Here is a 24,182-nt window from a genome sequence, read left to right on the forward strand (position 1 = left end):
TGGTTATACAGTGTAGATGAAAATAATCCATCCTATTTGTTGGAGATAAATGGTGGAGCATATTTGCCCTGAGAGCTCTTGCCCCTCTCCGTCCATGTACAAGCCCACCACTGGAAACCATTGCCATGGTGAAAGGTGTGGTAGCGATATCCCCAAGCAGGCTTGCAACATCGCAAACAACACGGAGCAAAGATTTCACCACATGCCCTCACACAATTAGAGGGAAGCAGAGACTACCCCCGGATTCCTACATGTTTACCTTTCAGCTATTAGAGACCTTTCTGTGGGAGGAAAAACGCACAGAGATCTTGTCTCCTTTATGGCACATCATCACATTTTCTCTTCCCCACGCAAGACTCTCTGCATCACCGGACAAGGACACCTCTGCAAATTCTAGCAGGTTCAGATTCTTTTCCCTCTTAGGCCCCTCACTGCTGGATGACAGTTGGACAGCGCCTGCATTCTCCATATGACATTTGTGTTGCTAGAAAGAACTGTCACCGGGCGCCTGGGGAGCTCAGTCCATTTAGCATCTGCCTTCAGCTCAGGTCATGATCTCAGGGTCCTGGGATCGAGCCCCGCATCTGGCTCCATGCTCAGCAGAGAGTCTGCTTGAGATTCTTACCCTCTGCTCCCCACCCCCTCTCTTTCTCTTAAATAACTAAATAAAATCTTTTTTTAAAATGATGATAAAACAGACACCAGAGTTTCAGCATTGCACAATGCCATCTCTCACACTAAAGGAGTTTCAGGCCTTCCTGCTGCAGGTCCAGTTTGGAGGGCCCCACCTCCCCAAAGCTCATCTTCCAGAAGAGTGCAGGCCTCCAGGGTCACAAAGGGCAGCCAGGAACTGCAGGTACAAGGGGATTTCTAGGGACGGCACCCTTGATCCAATTTCGTTCTTCACAAGGTGGGCCTCTTCCAACTTAGCATTTAAAGAATGCTCACAGCGGAGCTCCCCCTCTGCACTTCAGTAGAATGAGAGATGAAGCCATAACTCCCTCTGCTTCCCAGGCGTGTCCCCACCAAGCTCTCTTTGCACACTTTTGCCACATTAGTGTCCTGTACATCTGAGCAACCACAGCTCCAGATACACTCCGAACAACATCTTCAAATGCCCCTGTCCTTCGAGACTAATTAACCTCGGGTCCCAGGAGGTGAAAATTACAGCAACCGCCTTTACATCATCAAAGATATATAAAACAAACTGATGTAAATCAGGGGAGCCAGGAAGAAAATACCTGGCTTTTCTGCATTAAATTGAGAATCTTCCTTGACATCTGAGTTTGATATCTTTCAGCAGAGATGACAGATCCGAAACTGCTGTCGCAGTGCTGAGCAGAATATAAAACGGTCGGGGCATCATTTACATATCACACAGACATCTCAAGCTGGCAAGCTTGTTGCTTAGTAAAGAAAATACAAATAAAGCGGGGACTTCGGGGGGTGGGCCTGGGACACCTGAGTTAGTGCAGTAAGTGCTAGTTGGTTAATTAAGCAGTGTTGTGCCTTGGAAGGGTTAAGGGAAGGAGCTGTTTTCCTACTCACTGTTCTCCACTTATCACCTCTCACCATGAGACAACGCTCTGAGCAACAGAAGCAATGATTGTGCAAATTATTTTCTTCCAAACATTGAAGTGGTGTTGAATCAAGGGGGGAGGTGGTAGGTCTAGAAACCAGATCAAAATACACAGATGTGTCTGTGATGCAAGGGAAAGCAGCACTAAGAACTATGGAAAACCTGAATGTCTCAGGCTCCCCCAGTGATAGGGTGCTCTGCACTCTTCTCAGTCTCTTGTTTCTAAAGTTACTTGATTTGCTTTTCTTTCCTGCATCCTATTATTTAATATAGTACCTCGTCTTCCTTAGGCTACAACAGCATCCTCTATTCTGAGCAGAGTCTTTGTTTAACACACAATAGATACTCAGTAAACATTTACTAAATCAAATGTCAGTTAAGTCCACACACAATAATCTGGATTTCAAAGTGAGATTCACTATTTATTAACAAGGAGAAGGAGCAACAGAATTCTGGAAAGAGCTTTTTCACTGGAGTCCTAAACAGCTTGATTCAAATCCTGGTTCTGTCAATTATTTAAACTTCAAGTTCTTTATTTGTATTGGAAATGAAAAGGAAGGAGGGAAACAAGGCAGGAGGGAAAGAATGCAGGAAGGAAGGAAGGAGGAAAAGGATAAGGAGAGGAAGGAAGAGGGGGAGAGAGCAAGAAAAGGGAGGGAAAGAGAGAGAAGGAGGGAAGGAGAGAGAAAAGGAAGGAAGGAAGGAAGTTCATAATTATAATGAGTATTGATTGCTTAGTACAGGCATTGTTCTAAAATCTTTACATGTATTAGCTGGATACAACTCAAAACGATTATCCCCATGAGAAGAGTGAGACACAGAAGTTAAGTAATTTTCCTAAGGTCATGCAGATGGTAAGTAGCAGGTCTGATATAGAAATCCAGGCAGTGTAACTCAAGATCAGTTAATCACTCCCCCCAAACACACACACACACACACACACACACAATGCTCCCTCTCCTGAGACTATAATACACTAAGTCTTAGGGCTGCTGTGGGGATTGAATTAAATGAGACATCTTGCAGTGATTGCCTGCCAGTGGTATTTTTAGTAAGCTCTGATGAGCGTGCACAAGAGGTTTTTCATGCCACCTTGAGCCTGAGACCGTCCTGAGTCATAGCCCATTTCTCCCTCCCGTTTGCTTCCTTCTGGAAGCACCAACATGTCTCCCACCCTCATTTCGGATCTTGTGACAAGACAGAACGTTCTCCAGCAATTCCCCTCCTGGGTATATATCCAAAAGAATTGAAAGCAGAGTCTCAAAGAGATGTTTGCACACTCATGTTCACAGAAGCATTATTCACAATAGCAAAGTGTGAAAGCAACCTAAATGTTCACAAATAAACGAATGGATAAACCAAATCTGATATATACACATAATGAAATATTATTCAGCCTTAAAAAAAAAAAAAACAAATCTGACACATGCCATAATGTGGATGAACCTTGAGGACCTTATGCTAAGTGAAATAAGTCAGACACAAAGAGACAAATATTGTATGATTCTACTTATATGTGGTACCTAGAGTAGTCAAATTCATAAGAACAGAAAGTAAAATGGTGGTGGCCAGGGGCTGGAGGGGGAAATGAAAAATGGGGTGTTATTGTTTAATGCATATAGAATATTCATTTTGAAGATGAAAAAAGTGGATGTTGGCTGCACAGCAATGTGAACGTACTTAACACTACTGAACTGTGCAGTTAAAAATGGTTAAGATGGTAGGGTGCCTTGGTGGCTCAGTCAGTTAAGTGGCTGCTTTCAGCTCAGGTCATGATCCCAAGGTCCTGGGATGGAGCCCCGCATCAGGCTCCCCGCTCAGTGGAAAATCCCAACACCTGCCTTTTCTGTTCCTCCCTTCCCTGGCTATGTGATGAACCAACGTTTTCCTCCTATTGCACAAATATCCCTTTCCCCTGCCTTCTTACTACTTCCAAAGAAAGAAATTGTCTTTTATGTCCATCCGTGGGTCAGGCAGGTTGAGAAAGAAAGCAATTTGAATTAGCAGATTTTTATGTGTGAATGCCGAATAACCGCACACTTTCTCCTAGGATTTTATTATACACATTCTAAATTTTCATAAAATGTATCATAGACAGAGAAAAATTTCTAATGTGCAGGATTTCAGAGGCTATGACAATATATAAAACATTTTCAATGCATGCCCACTTAGAGTGGCCAGGGGGGTGTCTCGAATACGCCACCTGGTGCACAGCCTGCTTCTCATGTGATGGGGAATATTCTGGATGGATCCTAGTTTTACAGATCTTAAACAAGAGCCTTCCTTGGACTTGGGTGGCTTTCTTTGAACCAGGTCTAATCAGGGCCCCACAAACAAGTCTTATTTTAGAATGAGTGCAAAGGGAACTGACCTTTGATGTGAGAAAACTCAGCCTCCTAATCCTCTTGCACCCTCTAAATCTAAATGACAGATGCCAGAGGTTCCAGGACATTCACAATTTTTATGATATCACCAAACTGCTAAAGCAGCAAATTCTTCCTCAGCAGAAGGATAAATTTATACACACACACACACACACACACCACACATATATGTATACATGATGATATATGATATATACATATACATATACATATACATATACATATACATATACATATACATATACATATACATATACGTCGGCTAGGAGATAAGAAATAGGGCCTAGGGACAATGTTTACCTGCCAATTGTATTTTAAAAGCTGAGATTTCTCAAAGACCATCGCTAATTAGATACTTAAATATAACCAGATACTTAAATTAAATATGAATATATAACTATAATTAGATACTTAAATTAATATATCACCCAAGCAAATAAAATGGGCAAAGTCACTTTTCAGCCACTTTAACCTTAACACCCCTCCAAGGAGCGAAGGACTTCCTTCTGGCCTATGCCCTTCATTCTGGTTACTCTCCAGCGTCCTTCTTCCAACTCCACTGAGCCCTCCACCAGCTCCTGGTCAAACCTGCTCTTTGTTGCGGCTCTAAGAGGCTATGAAATTCAATCTCAGAATGATGTCAACAACCAACAGACTTAAATGCTAAGCCAGGTAAAGAGGATCTCAATTTCATGATCAAATAATAATAGATTTGAAAGGGACTTCAAAGGTCATCTTGTAACTTTTCCGCCTAATTAAAAGAATTTTATTTACAGCTTGTCCCTCCCCACAAACATGACACAGCCCCTACTTGAACCCTTCCAGCTATTGGCTGCCCATTTTATGAAAAGCATTTCCATTGTCCTACGGCTTTACTGATGAGAGGCCTAGCCATAGTTTTCAATATCTTTATTTCTGTTATTTTAGTTCATCCTAATTTCTGAACTTTTCACATGATTTTTACTCTCCTGCATACATAGTAATAGATATACCTTGCATATGCCAGGAACTAAGCTAGGTGCTTTAAATTGATTATTTTATTTGTCCTTACCACAGTCCTGTGAGACAGTTCTAATGATAAAATAAGTTATTTTTCACCAAAAGCATGATTACTTCTAATAATAAAGGAAGGAAGGAAAGCATGGAGACTTAAGTACAGAGTCATGCATTCTTTAAATGGACAGAATCACAATGCTGTCCTACCTCAAAGTCTGTGATGCCTTCATATTAAGGTAAATTACTTCTTACTCATTCTTATAGTCAGAAATGGGCTCACTGTATTGTATTTTTACCTTCTGCATTTTCTATTTGATTTACTTAATGCTTAATATTATTATAAATAATATTTATGAAGTTCTTCCCCAGTAATGCCAAATGGATATGTAATTCAGTCATCGACTGATCAGTGTAAATATTGACAAACAAGCCTTAATCCTCGGGGATACTTCTAGAGACTAAACTGACATTCTAGCTCATCCTGGCCATTAAACTCTAGGGTAGGGAGACTGGTTACAGAATGCCCCAGGGCTTTAGGGGCCTGGTGGGAGTAGTGGGAGGAGTTAATGCCTCTGAGGTGATGCCAAATTAAAAATAAACCGTTCATACCAGCAGCACTGTGAGGTGGCCTTCGTTACTTCATTAATAGACCGGGACTGGTTAAGTTGGAGAACGGGCTGCTTCTAGGAGTGTAGAGCACAAATACACGCAGGTTCTCTCCACAGAGATGGAGCTACAGTGAGGAGAGACCCTGACCACAAATCAGGAAAATCCGGGTTTCATCCCTTTTCTGCAATTCACTGCATGACCAGGCAAACCACTTAGGCGTCCTGCGCCTCTATTCCCTTCGCTGGAAAATGGATTGTCTATGCGCCTACCTCCCCCAAATATTGTGATAATGACCCAAAGGTTTTACACAGTTTGAAGAGCTTTGTCAACTGACAAAGGGCATATGGGTTCATGTTTTTGATCAACAAATATTATTGGCCAGCACCCATATTGGGAGCCAGAGAACACAGCAGAACCAGCAGACTGGGACGAGGTACAGGATGTCCCACCTACAGACTTCCCAGTGGAGCTCTCCAGGGAAGGCCACCTATGTCAGGGGAGGTCACCCAACATGGCACAGTGGGCAGCAGGAAGACCAGCCAAAGGACTACGGCAGCAGTCCATGTAACGCCTGCTGGGGCCCAAACAACAGCATTCAAACTGGGGACAGGGAGAGGGGGATAGAGTTGAGCCTTATTATAGAGCCAGCCATTATCCAGTTTCATGATTACTGTTTTGATGAAATAGAGGAAAAAGTGACAGAGGCAGGAGAAACTCGAACAATTCTGTGAATTAATCTCAGCGGGAATATTTCAGTCGAGGTAGGAAATAATGAAATAAAGTTGTGGAGGAGTTTGGGGCATGAACAGATGTGTATATGAGTGGAGGAGCCTAAGATCCAGGGACAGTGCCCACCAGTGAATTACATCTGAATCTCAGGAGGAAATTCAAGGTGGAGGTTTGAAAGTCATCACCTTCTGAGTGATAATTGGATCCAAAGGACAAGTGCATACAGTTAAAAAAAAAAAAAAAAAGTGAGAAGAGACAGCAAGACCAGAAGAAGGCTAAGGACAAAACCTTGGGGAAAAGTGACACTTACAAGTTAGGCAGAGAAATGAGTCAGAAAGAGAAAGTGAATAGTGACCAGAGGGAAAGGAGACCGGGGGGGGGGGGGGGTTGTCCCATAGATGTTAGGAGACAAAGAATGTTCAGGAAGGGAGTGTTCAGTAGTATCAAAGCCTAGGAAGATTTTTGTTGTAGCCATCACAAGTTTCATAGTAAAATGAACCTGACTTTGCATCCCAGCTTTGTTGGGTAGGAGAGCAACTTACACAACATCTCCAAGATTCCGATCCATCTTCTTTTAATTGGGAAAAGTTAAGTTAAGTTAAAGATCTTGAGATCCTCCTGTATTCCTTGGTGGGTCCTAAATCAGTAACAAGTGTCCTCATGAGAGAGAGGAGAGAAGACAGACATCAGCTCTTCTCAAAGAGCTGAAATGCTTCACCCGGTGCTGACTGCACAGAAAGCCCTCATCAATATCACCTGCTATTAATTGTAACTACTATATATATATAAAGAGGACAGAGGAGAAACCATTGCATGTTGGAGTCAGGGTGTTCCCAGTGCATCTTGCAAGGGTACATTCGGAGTGGAAAGAGAAGGCTGGCTCTCGGGGGTTGAAAAACACCAAAGTGGACCAGTTGCCATTTTATTCATCAAAATCAGCCGATGGTCAGCAATTTCTTCCAATTCAACTTAATAGGTAGTTGATTAGTTAAGGAGCTATTAGATGCCCATTATTTGTTGAAAAAGTGTTACCATAGGGTGATGATAACGAGTGGGAGTTTTGGGGGCTGGGGTGTTGGTTTTTATTTTGTCTTAAGGAAAGAAAGATTTGAGCATTTTTTAGAAAAGAGTGAGCAAGACAAAGGAAGAAGATAAAATCACACCAGAGGATTTTTTTTTTTCCCAAAAAGTAATCCAAGGAAGCATATAGTAGTCCCTGAGAGCAAGGCTCTTTCATGCTCTAGTTATTGGCACTGAGAAAATAACTTAACCTTTCTATCCCCCAGTCTCCTCATCTTGAAAAATAATAGCTACTACTTCATAAGGTTATTATGAGGTTTAAGAATACTATCTAGTATGTACGAGGAGTTCCCTAAGGAATAATACATTACTTTTATCATTATCATGTTATGATCCACACGATCCGTTAAGTGTCTGCCTTCAGCTCAGGTCATGATCCCAGGTTCCTGGCGGGAAGCCTGCTTCTCCCTCTCCCACTCCCCCTGTTTGTGTTCCCTCTCTCACTGTCTCTCTCTCTCTCTCTCTGTGTCAAATAAATAAATAAAATCTTAAAAAAAAAAAAAAAAAACACTAGCTACCTCCATGTCTGAGGATCATAAATAGAACCACAGTGTAAACTCTGAAATTCTACTACCAGAGGGTCCATCACCTTTGAAGCTTAAAGGCTTTTTGCTTGTCAAAAAAGCTCAATTAAAATGAAAATGTGGGGTGCCTGGGTGGCTTAGTCTGTTGAGCATCCAACTCCTGGTTTTGGCCCAGGTCATGATCTCAGGGTCATGAGATCCTTGCTGTCTGTCTTCTCTCCTCTCTCTCATGAGGACACTTGTTATTGATTTAGGACCCACCAAGGAATACAGGAGGATTTCAAGATCTTTAACTTAATTACATCTGCAAAGGCACTTTTTGCAAGTTCTTTCACATTCATCTCTTTCAAAGGTGCCATTCACCCTACAGAGCCTATATCTTAAAGCCTTTTACCCTCTTCTTATTACTTTTTCAAAGATTGGGTGAGATGTACAGATTTTGCTTATTCCTAGAGGTCATGAACTAACCAAATTTACCTCTGATTTTCTGCATCTTGCACAATACTAAAACTGTTACGTACACAATACATTATGTTGTTTAATAAGGACATTTGAAATAAGTAATATATAACTCTACTTTGCCTGGAGTAGCCCTTGCTACATGCAACACTTTGGCATAACTGAATTTTTTTATTTTATTTAATTCCCCGACAGATAACACTATAGCTATCAGGGAAAATGAAAGAAGTGATATAAAACTGTTCAAAATACAGAGATGCCTACTCAGAAAAAATAAAATCATAAGATTTTGTAGCATTTAATACGTATGTATTTTCTAAAAGATGTTTTATTTTATTACTCTACTTGGTACTAAATATTTCTTCACTAAAAATATGAAGCCGCAAATACTTTATGAATCTATATTTTAACATTGATATTGGAAAAGATTTATATTACACTGCTATTATGATTCATAATAATCATACAGATTATGTGTTATTATGGCTTTACAAGAAATAGGTTTATATTATACTCATAGACCCATCAAATCACAAATAGAGCAATATATTTAAGTTTTAATATTCCCTCTAAAATAGGACACTTGAGATTCATCCCCAATTTTCCTACAGTTACACTAACTTGAGGTGGTCACCCTCCACCAAACATTCACATCCGTGTGGAGAGTAGTGTATTCGACTTACAAACATTAGATCTATTATGCAAGTATCATAGGATCACTTCTGTGTTTTATGCGCTACCCATTACAGGCTGTTCTTCAGTCTCAACAATAATGTCTCTGAGAGGGCCGGAGGAGACAATCTCTAAGATCCCCCTGGCTTTCACACTCTTCAGTCCTCTGACCTACTATCAGCGGGGGTGTCTTTGAGTTATTTTTCCCATGGCAAATCGTGCTGACCCGGCTTCCTTCTGTCTCCAGATTCTTCCTGTGACACATGACAAACATTTACAAGATAAGTGATCATGATCCTAGGTGCAGTCTGTGGCCTTTGAGCAGAATGAAGCTAATTGCTCCACATGAAAAGAGATCAATGATCTTGTTAACACAGCACTCTCAGCCAGTGTCTATGTACAACAGATTCAAATGTTGGGTGCTCACAGAGATAGATGCACACTGTAAAATGTAAGACCCCTGACTTAAAAAATCAAACCCAGCTTCCTTTTCATTGTCTAGAGCCACTAAAAACTTTAATCAAGGTAAAGTTTCTTGACATGCATAAGCATTTCTATGGTAACAAAAGCACATCAAATTCTGTATTTGTACTTGTATTTTTCCTTCTTGGACAAAACAGTAGAACTAGTGTGTGTGTGCGTGAGAGAGAGAGAGAGTTTAATGTGAATATTCAGCAGGTTAAATATTTATTACCTATATAAATAATACCACTAAGCAAAACAAAAATCTGTGATCAATAGTATTTTCTTAATTTGGTTTACTAGCCTTCTAGTTTAGTAGAAGGCAAACTAACGATGTATAACCATATGCTCATTAATTTTATGATGTCCACCTCAAGGATCCAACAGGCTCTCTGATAAAGTTCAAAAATGACATTCCAATTTTCAAAAAGGCTGGCAAATATATTGCCTACTAAATCTTAATCTTCCATCCAAGTCCAGAGGCTTCTCTGGAGCTCAGTAATCCAAACAACATATCATTCCTAGAGGGCGAGAAATACTGCTATTTGAACACAAAACAATCTGGAAAAAGATGCTTTTCTGCGATGATATACAATAAACCACAAGAACTTTTGTTGACAATATAAGACATAAAGGAACTTTCACTACCCAGGATGAAATCTTGCAGTACCTACAGATTCACGTGAACATGGGTCCTTTTCCTTAAATTTGAGGCGCGGACAGCTCTATGGACATAGTTACACAATCTCCCAGACATCTATTGAAATATATGACTTATATTACATCCCTCTGAAGAAGTTAGACTCATTCTATCCAAACTTACTTCCACAGTGCATTGTGGGTTTTCCCTGATATTTAGGATGTCACTCGCCTTACTTGCACAGAATTCTATAATACTTAATTTGTTTGCAGACTTTTGAAATTATCTCTTGCTTTTAATCATTTCTGTTTTGATTTGAATGAAATCCTAATCTTAATGATGTATTTCTATGTGAACTCACTTGAGAAAAAAAATACCATCAGCTAAGGGAGGTGAATTAAAGAAGGTAAAAGAGAGATTTCATTATCTGAAGGCCCCAAGGAGCACAATCTGTTCTTTTAAATAATCTATTTTTTATAATAATTTTACCCTATTATCTCAGTGCTAGGCAGTTAGCGTGGTGAGGGGTGAGGAAGGGTAATTTTTTGGTCCAGAATATCAACAATTAAGGGATGGTATAAAGATGCATTTAGTTCTAAGTCAAACTGGTTGCTTTTACCTGCACTGAAGTATTATCTGACCTGCTTTCAGGATAGAAAGCAAAATGCTGGCTTCTCGGTGTGCCCCAGGTTTAGGGATGCAACACTGGCTGAAACTTAACACTTTACACAGCCAGGCCCATGCTGATCCACAGAACTCGGAATCATCTAAGCCACACCCAGTGTCAGCTGGCGCATCTGAGAAACCTTTCTTTTCTTCTATCTCCTGTCCATGACACCCAACATCTATCAATAGGCCACTTCATTTGTAGTGTATCATGGAATCTATTGTAGTATATTAGTGAGAGTTATGTCTGTGTGTGTGTGTGCTTGTGCATGCATACTCAGATATGGTCCTAAAGAGTAGCAAATGTCAGGGTGCCTAGGTGGCTCAGTCAGTTAAACGTCTGCCTTCGGCTCAGGTCATGATCTCATGATCGAGCCCCGCATCCAGCTCCCTGCTTGGCAGAGAGTCTTCTTCTCCCTCTCCCTCTAACCCTCTCCCACGCTTGTGCGCTCACTCTCGCTCTGTCTCTCTATCTCAAATAAATAAATAAAATCTTTAAAAAAAAGAAACGTAATAATAAATAAAGGTAGCAAATATCGGAACTATTCAATTATTCAAAAATTTCCTTAACAATTTGCCTATTACAGTTCAAATTCAGCAATATCTGAATTTCCAGTAAATGCTAATACCCGTTTTTTGAGATATGGTTATTTCAACAAGGCATAATAAACACTTTGTAGAGAGCACCTTACAGTTTGATAATGTACCTCCCTATGCATTATCCTGGATCCTCACACTAACCTAGTGTTATAGACTGAATGTTACTGCTGTCCCCCTAAAAATAATATGTTGAAACCTAATCCCACATGTGATGGTATTTGGAGGTGAGGCCTTTGAGAGTAATTAGGTCATGAGTGTGGAACCTTCATGAATGCAATTTGTGCCGTTATAATAGAGACCTCACAGAACTCCCCACGCCTTCTGCCAGTTGAAGTCAGAGTGAGAAGGCCTTCTGTGAGGGAGGGGTTCTCATCAGACACCAAACCTATTGCTACCTAGATCTTGGACTTCCAGCCTCTAGAACTGTAAGAAATAAATTTCTGTTGTTTATCGGCCACTCGGTCTATGGTGTTCTGTTAGAGGAGCCCAAGTGGGCTGAGACATCCCAGGAGAGAGCTACTCTTACTTTCATTAATAGCACAGACGAAGAAACAAATTCAAGGTGAAGACGCACAGCTAAGCAGCCCGGTCTCAATCACAGCAATGTTGCGGCATTAACAGAGTGGATGAAATTGGTCTTTGTTCCTTCTTTTCATTTTCTGACCCATGGCTTCTTCACTGCACACTACCCAGCAATCTCTGCTGCTCTGTAGGGTCCTCTCAGAGAAAAATGTCTGTGTGAGGGATGGAGTAAAATCAGATTTTAAAAGTCCATTCACAGAGGGGTGCCTGGCTGGCTCAGTCAGTAGAGCATGTAACTTTTTTTTTCTTAAGATTTATTTATTTATTTGAGAGAGAGCGGGAGGGATGAGGGAGAGGCAGAGGGAGAGGGAGCATCCTGAAGCAGACTCCCTGCTGAGCGTGGAGCCCGACGCAGAGCTCAATCCCAGGACCCTGAGATCATGACCTGAGCCGAAATCAAGAGTCGGCCCCTTAAAGACCGAGTGAACCACCCAGGTGTCCCCAAGCATGGGACTCTTGATCCAAGTTTGAGTCCCACGTTGGGTGTAGAGATTGCTTTAAAAAAATGAGATCTGGGGCGCCTGGGTGGCTCAGTCATTAAGCGTCTGCCTTCGGCTCAGGTCATGATCCCAGGGTCCTGGGATCGAGCCCTGCATCGGGCTCCCTGCTCTGCGGGAGGCCTGCTTCTCCCTCTCCCATTCCCCCTGCTTGTGTTCCTGCTCTCACTGTCTCTCTGTCAAATAAATAAATAAAATCTTAAACAAAAAAAAAAGATCTAAATAAATAAATGTCCATTCACAGAAAATATCTTCAATGAGAAATGTTTTGTAATTTTGCAATGTCTTTGTGGGAGGCCTATAAAAACAGTGTGGTGTGAGTAGGCTTACAAGTCTCTGTAGGAAATGAGCTAACGTGCAAACGTTGCTGGGATCCAGGTTCAGGTAACATCTATTCGTGTAAAAGATGGAATTTCAGCGAAGGAGTGACCTGTTCACCCATCCGGGTCATGCGTTACCATTACCATCAGGTGAGAGGCCTGCCTGTCGTACCCAGTTCTACTGAACGCCCTACCTCCTTTAGTGCCGAAAAGTGAGTGAGCATGTGTTTGCATTTCACAAATAGCTGTCAGTTTTAGGCTGCTCGTGCTCTTCTCATCCGGGTCTAAGCCTCCATCAACAAATTTTAACAAAGTTGACAGTTCTCATCCTGGCAAAGCATCTTATTGGGGTTAATAAACAATTACACATCACAATAAACCTAAGGAACAGAAGCCTAATTAGGACATGTGCTATTGACTGTTCCCGATTTATGAAGCTGAAATTTGATATAGAATCATAGTCATACAACAGGGAAATCATTTGCATATTTTCCTAAGGAGGCATGCAATGAATTTCATTAGTATTTGTAAAATCTTTTGAGGGCCCCCGTGAAAGAGCTGTTTTGAGGATTAATTGTTGACTTTAAAGCACTTATGATAATACAGAAATGCTAACTAATAACTCAGAAAGGCAGCCTAGCAGTAGAAATAGTGATGAGTTGACATTCTTTAGCTCCCTGGTTTAAGGACAGAGAATTGTGTAACTTCAAAACTAATGAAATAATAGACACAGGTACCTGGAAGTGAGCAGCCTTTGTGTTGGAAGACTGATAACTGGAAATCAGAAGCTTTATGTATGGCTGGGCGAGTGACTTTAAAATGCATAAAAACAGAATGTTAGAACAGGAAGGGATCTTGGGAATTCCTATATAAACAACATCCTTATTTTATGGGGAGGCCAGATGTCTTATGCAGATCCCGTGGCGAGTCAGAAACATTCAGATCTATTGACTTTTTGGTCTGATTCTTCTTCTAGTAAGACATGTTGTATCATATCTGCCCCTAGATAAAATTTGGAAGGCACCTGTCTTTCTCTGCTTTTCTCTCTGTTTGTGTCTCTGTCTCACTTTCTTTCTTTCTTCTTTTTAAGATTTATTTATTTATTTGAGAGAGCTGGGGGAGGGGCAGAGGGAGAGAGAATCCCAAACAGACTCCCTACTGAGTGTGGAGCATGACAATGACAGGCTCGATCCCACGGCCCTGAAATCATGACCTGAGCAGAAATCAAGAGTTGGAAGCTTAACCAAGTGAGCCACCCAGCGCCCCTCTGTCTCATTTTCTTTTCCTGTCTCCCCCGAAAACTGTGAGGCACCAGGTGTGCTCATCTCTTCTTGATCTTGGCCCTTCTCATTCTCAGGCCTCACTTTACACTACACATGTGTGTTTACACCTCATGGTTTTCTTCTGCTGTTTTAGGTTCCTTGTTAGTTTTACAGTAGCTTACAACCCATCATTAATAGAAAATCTGGGGGTGCCTGGGTGGCTCAGTTGGTTAAGCGACTGCCTTCGGCTCAGGTCATGATCCTGGAGTCCCGGGATCGAGTCCCACATCGGGCTCCCTGCTCGGCAGGGAGTCTGCTTCTCCCTCTGACCCTCCCCCCTCTCATGTGCTCTCTCTCTCTCTCTCATTCTGTCTCAAATAAATAAATAAATAAATAAAATCTTTAAAAAAAAAAAATAGAAAATCTGCATGCCCAGGACATTTTCACTGGATGTTTACATTCTCATAGATCTACTAATTCCCATAAGTTGATTTTGTAATGATAATTCAATCCCTATGATAGCACATTGATGTCTGGCAAAAGGGTCCTTTGTGAGTCACCCAAAACAAATCATGGAGCATGGTGCTCCTGACCACATCCTGCATCCCCTCTGGAAGGTGAACAAGGAGATATGAATAAAGACCTCAGTTTTTCAGAAGAAGGAACTTTGAGTGGAGTGGCCCTATCTAATTAAGTTAAATACTTCATTACTGCAGGAGATCTCAGAAGAAATTTTAAGTAAAACATAGTAAAGCTTTTTGTTTTCTTAAAATTTTCTGTTTTGCCCAAATTTGCGTAAATATTTTGTCTTCTAATTATTTTCTGGTTCTAGTATGTCTGCATTTATGTCTCCCCAGTTTTATTTCCATATTTTCTATTTGAGCCTTTGTATTTTTTTCTATTTTAAATAAATCTTATCAGAGCTTTGCCAGTTATATTAATATTGCTTAAAAAAACAACTTTTATATAATAAGTTTGTTTTCAATTTTACTAATTTATGTTTTAAACTTAATATTTCATTTCATTCCTTTGGATGAATTTGATTATCTACTCTCTGACTCTTACCTTGGGCATGTATCTTCTTCATTTTGACCTACCTTTTCTTATATCAGCTAAACCTTCTGTAGGTTCTTCTTTAGCACCATCCTACAATTTTGATAAAGATGTATGAGTATTCATTTCCTATTATTTCTCATTGGTTTCTAATCTGAACCTCAAGTAATTTGGAAGTATGCATGTTTTATTGTTACTTTTCAAGAGAATAGGTTTTTTTTTTCCCCATATTGATTTCCAATTTAAATGCATGTTACTCAGAACATAGCATGTATTATATCAAATATGTAAAATTTGTTAGGACTTGATATATAGCCCCCAAATGATCAATTTTCATAAAAACTCAACTTGCACTTCTCCAGTTAGATTTAATTTCTATATATATCTATTGAATCACATTTTCAAAATACTAATACTTAACTGATTTTTTTGTGCCTCAACCTATTAATTACTGAGGAGAAGGTTTTAAAATCTCCTGTTGTGATATGGATTTAAACATTTCTACTTGCAATTCCTTCTATTTCTACTTTCTATATTATGAAGCAATGTCCTTACTGATTCAAGTTTGGGATTATTATATCTGCACAGTGAATTCAACTTCAACTGTCTTGGTCTCTAGGGATAAGTTTCACTGTTTTGTTTTTTGGTCTTTTATTAATTTTCTTACAGTAACATCTTCTTGGGTAATATTTACCAGTAAATATTTTTCCAGCTTTGTACTTCCAGACTTTTTTATATCCTCATATTTTAGAAATGGCCATAATGTATTAATAGCCAATAAATGTAATCTTTAATAAACAGGATGGTGTTTTAAGCCAGTCAGTAAAACTTTGTCTCTCAACTAGAATATTAGTTGTTTTTTTTCTCTTGCTGTGATACTTTTGTGTTTGTATTTATTCCTACCATCTAATTTCATGCTTTCCAGTTTTTTTCATTTTTTTCCTATTTGTTATTTTTATTTCTTACCTCTTTATAAGTAGCTTATTTTTTGCTCAATCTCTTTTTTTATTTCTCTCCAATAATTTAGAAGGTACTCACTAGATTTGTTCTTTAGTGGATGTTAAGACTACACATTCTCCTTAGTATTAACATACAGTTGAAATATAAATGCTATTGGAAAAAACAATTTTATCCTCCTCCAGGAAAATATCAAGATTTTAACACAATTTAAATCATTTTGGATTACTTTTCCATCTCGGTGTATTTTAGTTCAATCTCATTATTTAAAGCCTCACATATTAGACATAGTTATTATTTTATACCATCAGCTCATTTATGAATATGATTATGATTATGGACTTTTAAAAAATTATCAGTCTTGGGTGCCTGGGTGGCTCAGATGGTTAAGCATCTGCCTTCGGCTCAGGTCATGATCCCAGGGTCCTGGGATCGAATCCCGCATCGGGCTCCCTGCTCCTCGGGAGCCTGCTTCTCCCTCTGCCTCTCTCTCTCTGTCTCTGTCTCTTGTGAATAAATAAATAAAATCTTTAAAAAAAAAAAATTATCAGTCTTTCATCTAATACTATCCATTGAGGATCATATTCCTGAAGCATCTCATTTAAAAGTAGCATTAGCAAGGGTCCATGGGGGTAACCTTTTTACTTCATGGCTTATTTAAAATGTATTCATCTCACTCCCGAATGGAAGCAGTGTCATGTGGTATGTAATTTTAGATGGAAAGTTATCTTATCTCAGCACTTGGAAGACATCTTTGTGCTCTCTTCTGACTTCCATTGTTGCTATTGGGAACTGTCTAATTGCCATTACTCTGTAGGAAATTGGTATTTTCTTTCCTTCTAATGTTGAGATATTTTCTTAGTCTTGACTATGCATCTGATATACCCAGGTAAAGATACCTTTTTATTTATGCTATTTGGGATTCATTGTGAATCCTGGAGTTGAGACCAGGTATCACTAATCAGCAACTTTCTCTTCAACTGTTATCATCTCTAATGCTTTCTATCTAACCTTCATAGATCCCCTACTAGATGCATGTCAGCTGTTTGCATTCAATCCTCATGTCTTCTCTTCTCTTGTTTATATTCCACCTATTTCTCTACATGTGCCTCTTATTGTGTCATTTTTAGATATCTTCTAATTCACTAATACTCTGTTAAGCTATTCCTGATTATCTTGCCAAGTAAGTTTTGTTTTATCCTAGATCTTATATTTGTTATTTGCTTAAGATCTGCCTGGTACTTTTTTTCTATCTGATATCTTGCTCTTACATTTATTTAGCCCATGCTTTCATTCTGTAAGTATACATTAACTTATTTCATATTCTATATTCCATAGCCAGTAATTCCAAAGTCCACATTTGCTGTTTTTGTCCTGTTGATTTTTGTTACTGATATTTCTAAATCATAAACCTGGTTTTCTTGTGTTTTGAGATGTTTAATAATGGATATGTTTGCTGGAACCTCATTTGTAAAAATATTTTGAGGCTTAAAAAAAAAAATATTTTGAGGCTTGTGCTGAGCTTGTTTTTTGTTGTTGTTGTTGTTGTTGTTGTTGTTGTTTCCTTGAGATGATTTGCACTGGTCTCTGTGAGGTGTCTGCAGACACTGTCAGCACAGGCCAACCTAAGTTCTCTGCTTGTAGTTGTTTGGCTGGCAAACAGCTTCTGCTCTTATTTAATATTCTGGCTTTGAGTTCTTACATTGTGTTCTGCCATGGATAATCTCCTCACTTTCCCCCAAACTCAACCATTCTATTCGACCAATTTGGAACAAGTTTTCTTTATTTACTTATTTATTGAATAATTTATCTAGCATTTGTTGGTGTTTCTAGTCAGACTTTTTTTTTTTTTTTTCTAGTCAGACTTTTAAGACTATTTGGTCCACCATGTAGATGGAGATAAAGTCTCTAAAATATGTTTCCATATATAAAATCTGTCCCTCTTCTACCCAAATTCCCAGAATATGGCAAATTCTGAAAATATGTAAAAATACATGCAGTGCAGGTAGTTTTACCAAAATAGCAATCATGGATTAAAAAAAAATGTCTTAGTGAGATTTTTTGGTCAGTACCTCATATTACATTTGGGAGGAACAATTCATGTAGGAATTAAGTAGTTTTTAGAAGGTTCTGGAATATTAGAGCTTTTGTTATAACCCATTTCTCCCAAATCCCAGCTCTGTATTACCTTTCCCTAAGTTTTAAACAAAATATTATTCATTTCAAACATAACATCAACCTCTCAGCATGTCCAATTCTACATCTCAGATATTTCATTTCTCCCAGGAGTTCCTGAGTTCCTGATATCTTGCAATCCTGTCATTATGCATCATCTCAGAAGACTGGGAAGGGTTAATCATAAGTGACTATTACAGATATAGGAAAGTTTGTCAGGTGAGATAGATGTGCTGAGGTTGTGTGTGTGTGTGTGTGTGTGTGTATCTGTGTTTTAACCATACACACATGTCCCAGTTTTCATCAAAAGTAGAATAAAATCTCCTAACTGTAAATATAATATTGAAACAACAACTAAGTATGGCCAGAGAGAATACTGTAGAGCAGAAATAGCATACCCCAGTATATTGAAAGATCTTTTTCATCAGTGTCTTTGATTGTTTTTATTGCTTTATTTCCCCCTAATGAACTATTCTATGACAGGGTCAAGTTGTCATTGGTTACCAGTTAGAGCAACCATATAAATTGGAAGAATTTGAAAAAGTTTGGATCTCAAAGAAACCAGAAAAAAGTAAGAACAAAAACGCAATGGCATCAACTTCCTTTGGCACCATATTGCATCAGGATCCTTGGATAACTTATATTTATTTCCTCTCTTTGACATTGCAATAGTCCAGAAGCATCCATGAGAAATTTGAAAGACCTCTGTAGGTCAAGAGATTTATAAAACCAACGTGGAAGCTCCTGTTAAATGCCAAACTTTTGGAAACTTAATCAATCCTTGCTGCAAAGAGGCCCAAGTCCTTGAGTGCTGGCTCTGGGGAGATAGGCAAACAACAATGACAACAACAACAAAACACATTCTGCTTCTTTATCTTAAATTTTTGTGTGAAGCAAATTGAAACTACCCTTTGATATGGCCTTTCATGAAATTTAAATGTGAAATTAAAGCATGAGTGCATTAAGAGAAAGAGAGAGAGCCAGAGAAAGAGAATTAGGACTGGCCTCTGTATGCTTTATTTTGTCCTTAGGTTGAAATTCCACTTAATTTATTCATTCATTGCTTCCTTAAACAAAAAGTAAGTGCCAGTTATTACCAGGTATTGCCTCAGATCTAGCAATGAAACAGAAGGGAACCTGATCTCATGGAGCTTACATTCTAGTGAGGAGGTGAGAAACAGTCAACAAATATAAAATTAGTTCTAATTTTTATTTTTTTTTTTTAAAAAAAGCTGGCCAAGGCAATTGAGTGTCTCGGAAACCACCTCAGAATGGGTGGTCGTACAGCCCCTTAAAGGAGAAGGCATTTAAACTGATGCCTACCTAATAAAAAGAGTCAAACCAAGTACATACTCTATGCAAAAAACATTTCAGCAGGAGAAATAGCGAGGGCAAATTCCCCAAGGGAGGAACGAGGTTGATGTGTGTGAAGGACATGAAGAAGTCAAGTATACCTGGAAAGTAATAAAAAGGAAGCCTGATATAAGACAAATCCAAGAGAGAGTTTAGGCGGGGATCCAGTAAGGCCTTGTAGGATATGGTGAGGATTTGAATTCAATCCATGATGATGGGAAGCCATGGATGAATTTCAAGCAGGGGACTGCTGCTTAACCATACCCTCCTCGTTATTCCTGCAGGCCCAAGGGCATTGAAGATGTTTGGTCTGTAAATTGCCAAAACAGTATCAACCCATCTTTAGTTTTATACCACATAAAGTTTGACTCCCAAGGTATAATTTGTAAACTAAATGATATTATTCTTATACTGTGACCTGGGGCAAAGAAAATATTCAGTGTATCAATTTCAAGTGCCTGGATATGAGAAGAAAATCTAATGTACTCTAGCTGGAAAGATTACAGTGCATCTTGTAAATATTTCTCCAGTGTATAATTCCCTCCTTGGATGAGTTTTTACCTTGAATCAAACCTCAGTCCATTATAGCCAACAGAAAATGGAATACAAATTATGAATCCTTTCAGAAGTAAAGGAAAAATGCTATTCTACCACAAACGCAGCGGTCTGTGCTCTATCATCGTTCCCCCATCCAGAGATCATCAGGGAATGACAGCTTTGCTAACGGGGCATTTCTGGGTAAGGCCATGGACTGCTGAAAGGGAGCTATTAGGAAAACTAATGATTCTCTTTAGCATCGTGGCGCTGGCATCGGCCTTATGCAGCTATATTATATACTGTAGCCTCCACTGATGGACAGGCACTCTTCTGAAGTGTGTTAAAGACACACCGGCGAGTGAAGTCATCATTCTCTCACAACACTCAAGATCAACCAGAGTAATCGAATATCGTCGCGCCTACTCTCATTTGCCCAGCATCAAAAACTGGTATTTTGATGCATCTCTCTTTACTCATTAGAATCGTTCATCTGATTAAGTTTATCTGTCACTGTGTTAAAATACTTAGCATGCACAGAATGCATATGCTTATGATTCCTAGATTTTTTTGGTTTAGATCATTCTTACTTCAAAAACAAATTAAGGTATCTGCATGCTCTCTAACAAAGGAAAAAATAATCTCTCAGGCTATGGTAAGATATACTCTGAAATTATCACATGACATGGCTCTTTTAAAGTGAAAGGAATATTCAGGATAATCTACCTTCACAATTGGGGAATTTGAGAGAGAGAGAAATTAGTTCCAACAGAGGCCAGGATTTTTGACATGGGCCAGAAATAATAAGCTGGACTGAAGCACATAGATTAGCTGTGACCAGCATACAATTTATTTATTCACACCTCTAACCAAGGCAACGATCCAGACAGGAGTACGCATGGGTCAAGCTTCTCGCAGTATTTAAGCCAAGTATGGTTTTTCTACACCTGAGAAATTTCTCACAGGATATTAGCAAACATTCCACGGGCATGGCAGCTGTTTATACTGGAAAATTTCTATAAAGAAGCAAACAAACAAAATCCAGATTTTCTGGTTTAGAACTTTTCTCAGTGGAATCCAGGAATACATCCTTCAGAACATACTCCCCCAGGTGATACTAAGTCAGTCTTTCCCTGGGGATATCTGAACTTATCCTTCCTTAAAAAAGAAAGAAAGAGGGCGCCTGGGTGGCTCAGTTGGTTGGGCGACTGCCTTCGGCTCAGGTCATGATCCTGGAGTCCCGGGATCGAGTCCCGCATCGGGCTCCCTGCTCAGCGAGGAGCCTGCTTCTCCCTCTGACCCTCCCCCCTCTCATGTGCTCTCTCTCTCTCATTCTCTCTGTCTCAAATAAATAAATAAAATCTTTAAAAAAAAAAAAAAGAAAGAAAGAAAGAAAATTTGTCAAGCAGATATTATTCTGTATCTTATTCTAATAATTTTATCATCAATGCTTTGCCCAATGTTTAGAATAGTCTATTTTAAATTTCCTAAAAACCAAGTCCTTTTGGAATTCTTATAAATATCCTCAAGATAAATCTTTCTTCCAATTGCAATTTTTCAGTGGTAATTTTCCTTAGACACCTTTAGAAATAAAGAAAATTTAGAAATAAGGGATATAATTGAAAATATAGACACACAGACTCTCAACTGTGAGATGTGCCCACACTTTTGCTTACTGTTGTTTTCTTTCTTACTTATATTTTGTGCTCAGAAGACTAAAACATATTTTATACTCTAGGCCCTAAATTTAGCCATAATGAATGCAGACATTTTCTTCTTTAGCGATCTCAAAACATAATGGTGCATGCTTCTTTTAGCCTCCAAGATGCAGCAACCTTTTGTAGAAGATTTTTAAATGGTACTCTGGCCTAACTCACTGCTGTCTAACTCACTGCTGAATGGGGTTATAGCAAGCTCACCATACCCTTCAACCTCCTGCATACTGATGACTCCGGAACCTTCCATTTGGGTTCACCCAAACACAGCAGCAGGACCAACCATACAAACCCATTTCCACTTGACAGCCAGGAATACATACAATTTCACACAGTTAAATTTAGAATGTAATTCATGGGGCTCTTTCCCAGATCCTCAGCACAGCATCTGTTCAGAGCTGGTCCATATGACATAGTCTGACAGATTTTATTGCTTTTCCAAGAGAATCCCTTAATGATGTCAACTTCTCGGTCGTCTTTTGAACAGATAAGTGCCATCTCTAATGTTAAGCCTTGGAATTTCTGGATCTGAATAGTGTTACATAGTGTCTATTACCAATTACATTTTGTAAGACATTCATACAACAAATGTTTATTGAGGGTCTATTATTTGCCTGATGTCATGCTTATGACTAGGAGTAAAGAAACGAAAAAAAAAAAATGCATTGTTTCTGCTCCCAAGGAACTTTAAACTGGTGGAAATCAGAGTCAAAAAATATGGGAAGGGACCCTGAAGTTTACTGTCTCCATCTCTGGCTTCACACCAGAGGTTCTTCAAATTCATATTGATCTGCCCCTCTCCTAAAGGTATGCAGTAATCCAAGAACACAAAGGAGACTTAAAGCCCATCCTCCTAATGTCCATTTGGGTGCACTTTCTGTATACAACTCACAATGACATTTATTTAACTACCATTTAAATTAAAGTTTTTCTACTTTCATCCTTATTTCAGGCATTTTTTAAGACCAAAGACAAAATACTTGCAAATAAAAAAAGGGATGTATAAAAGGAGATATACACTCTTTGTTTATGAGCCAGAAGCTTAGTTACACAGAAGAAAATTGCAGTTACACCTGTCTTCTGAGGAGCTCACCATATTTTACAGATAGCATTCAATTATTCCTTGCAATATGCCTATGATGCATCGTTACGAGATTACCTGTGTTATGTACAGCACCTTTCCTCCTTGGACCTTGAAGGTGTCTTTGACAGAATCTGACATAAAAGAAGGTAATTCTCATTGTGCTCCAGGGAGATGGAAAAATATATTAAAAACCATGGAAAGACCAAATTACTATTGGTGGCTAGGGAAATAAGAGTCACTGAGAGTTAAAGGGCTACAAAAAACTATGGAAAAAAAAATCTTTGTTCCTGTTTCTTAAAGCAACAGACACTCCTACAACGTATAGACATATGCCTGTGTTCAGGGAGCCTAACAGAAAATGGAAGAGTAGAAGTAGTGAAGGGCAAAGAGAACCTCACATTGATTCAAAGTCTTTAGGAGTCAAGACAAGTGGAGGAAGTGGGGGTGCTCTGTTGCTCTCACTCTTATTCATTAGTAGTGCACTCACTTCATAAGCTTGTTCAGTATATTGTACCATGCTAGAAAAAAGGATGCCAGAAATGAGGAGGAAAGTTCCAGGTCTTCATATCTGCAAGTCCACGCCCTACAGCAAGGGCAACAAAGAAAGAACGTGAGAAATCCACAAAGAAAGTAATGTTTACAGCAGTGTTGGAAGTACCGGGCCCATTGTAGTTGATTCAAGAAATGTTTTTTTAGGGCGCCTGGGTGGCTCAGTCGTTAAGCGTCTGCCTTCAGCTCAGGTCATGATCCCAGGGTCCTGGGATCGAGCCCCTCATCGGGCTCCTTGCTCAGCGGGGAGCCTGCTTCACCCTCTCCCACTCCCCCTGCTTGTGTTCCCTCTCTTGCTGTCGCTCTCTCTCTGTTGAAAAATAAATAAAATCTTAAAAAAAAAAGTTTTTTTAATAAATGAATGAGTTCTCTGAAAAAAGTTTCAAAGGAGAGAAAGTTTAAGCTAAGCTGCTAAAGCCCTCTTGAACATCTCCATTTCTTCCAAGAGTTCAAATAGTTTTCAGTCTATAGAGATTTTCTGTAATCTGACTGAAAGACATACACACACACACACACACACACACACCATTTTGTAGATAGGAGAATTAATTTTAAAAGACTTGCTCAAATTCACACAGGAAGCAGAGGAGACTTATCTCAGCAACATGCTAACATCACCCCCAGCTTAGAGATTTCTGTATTAGAAGAGATGATTACAATTAAATGATCTGTTGTCCTAATTGTAAATCTGCCCCCCCAAC

General features: G+C 39.2%; 1 long non-coding RNA gene across 1 annotated transcript in view; it reads left to right on the forward strand.

The window, feature by feature from the left end:
- LOC129046176 (uncharacterized) overlaps positions 1-24,182 on the forward strand; it is a 148,297-nt gene that overhangs the window by 103,834 nt on the left and 20,281 nt on the right. The gene's annotated exons all lie outside the window — the stretch shown is intronic.

The sequence above is a fragment of the Mirounga angustirostris genome, unplaced genomic scaffold, assembly GCF_029215605.1.
Source record: "Mirounga angustirostris isolate CCGP_5_RB_7025 unplaced genomic scaffold, mMirAng1.0.hap1 SCAF_14, whole genome shotgun sequence".
In the NCBI taxonomy this organism is placed as follows: domain Eukaryota; kingdom Metazoa; phylum Chordata; class Mammalia; order Carnivora; family Phocidae; genus Mirounga; species Mirounga angustirostris.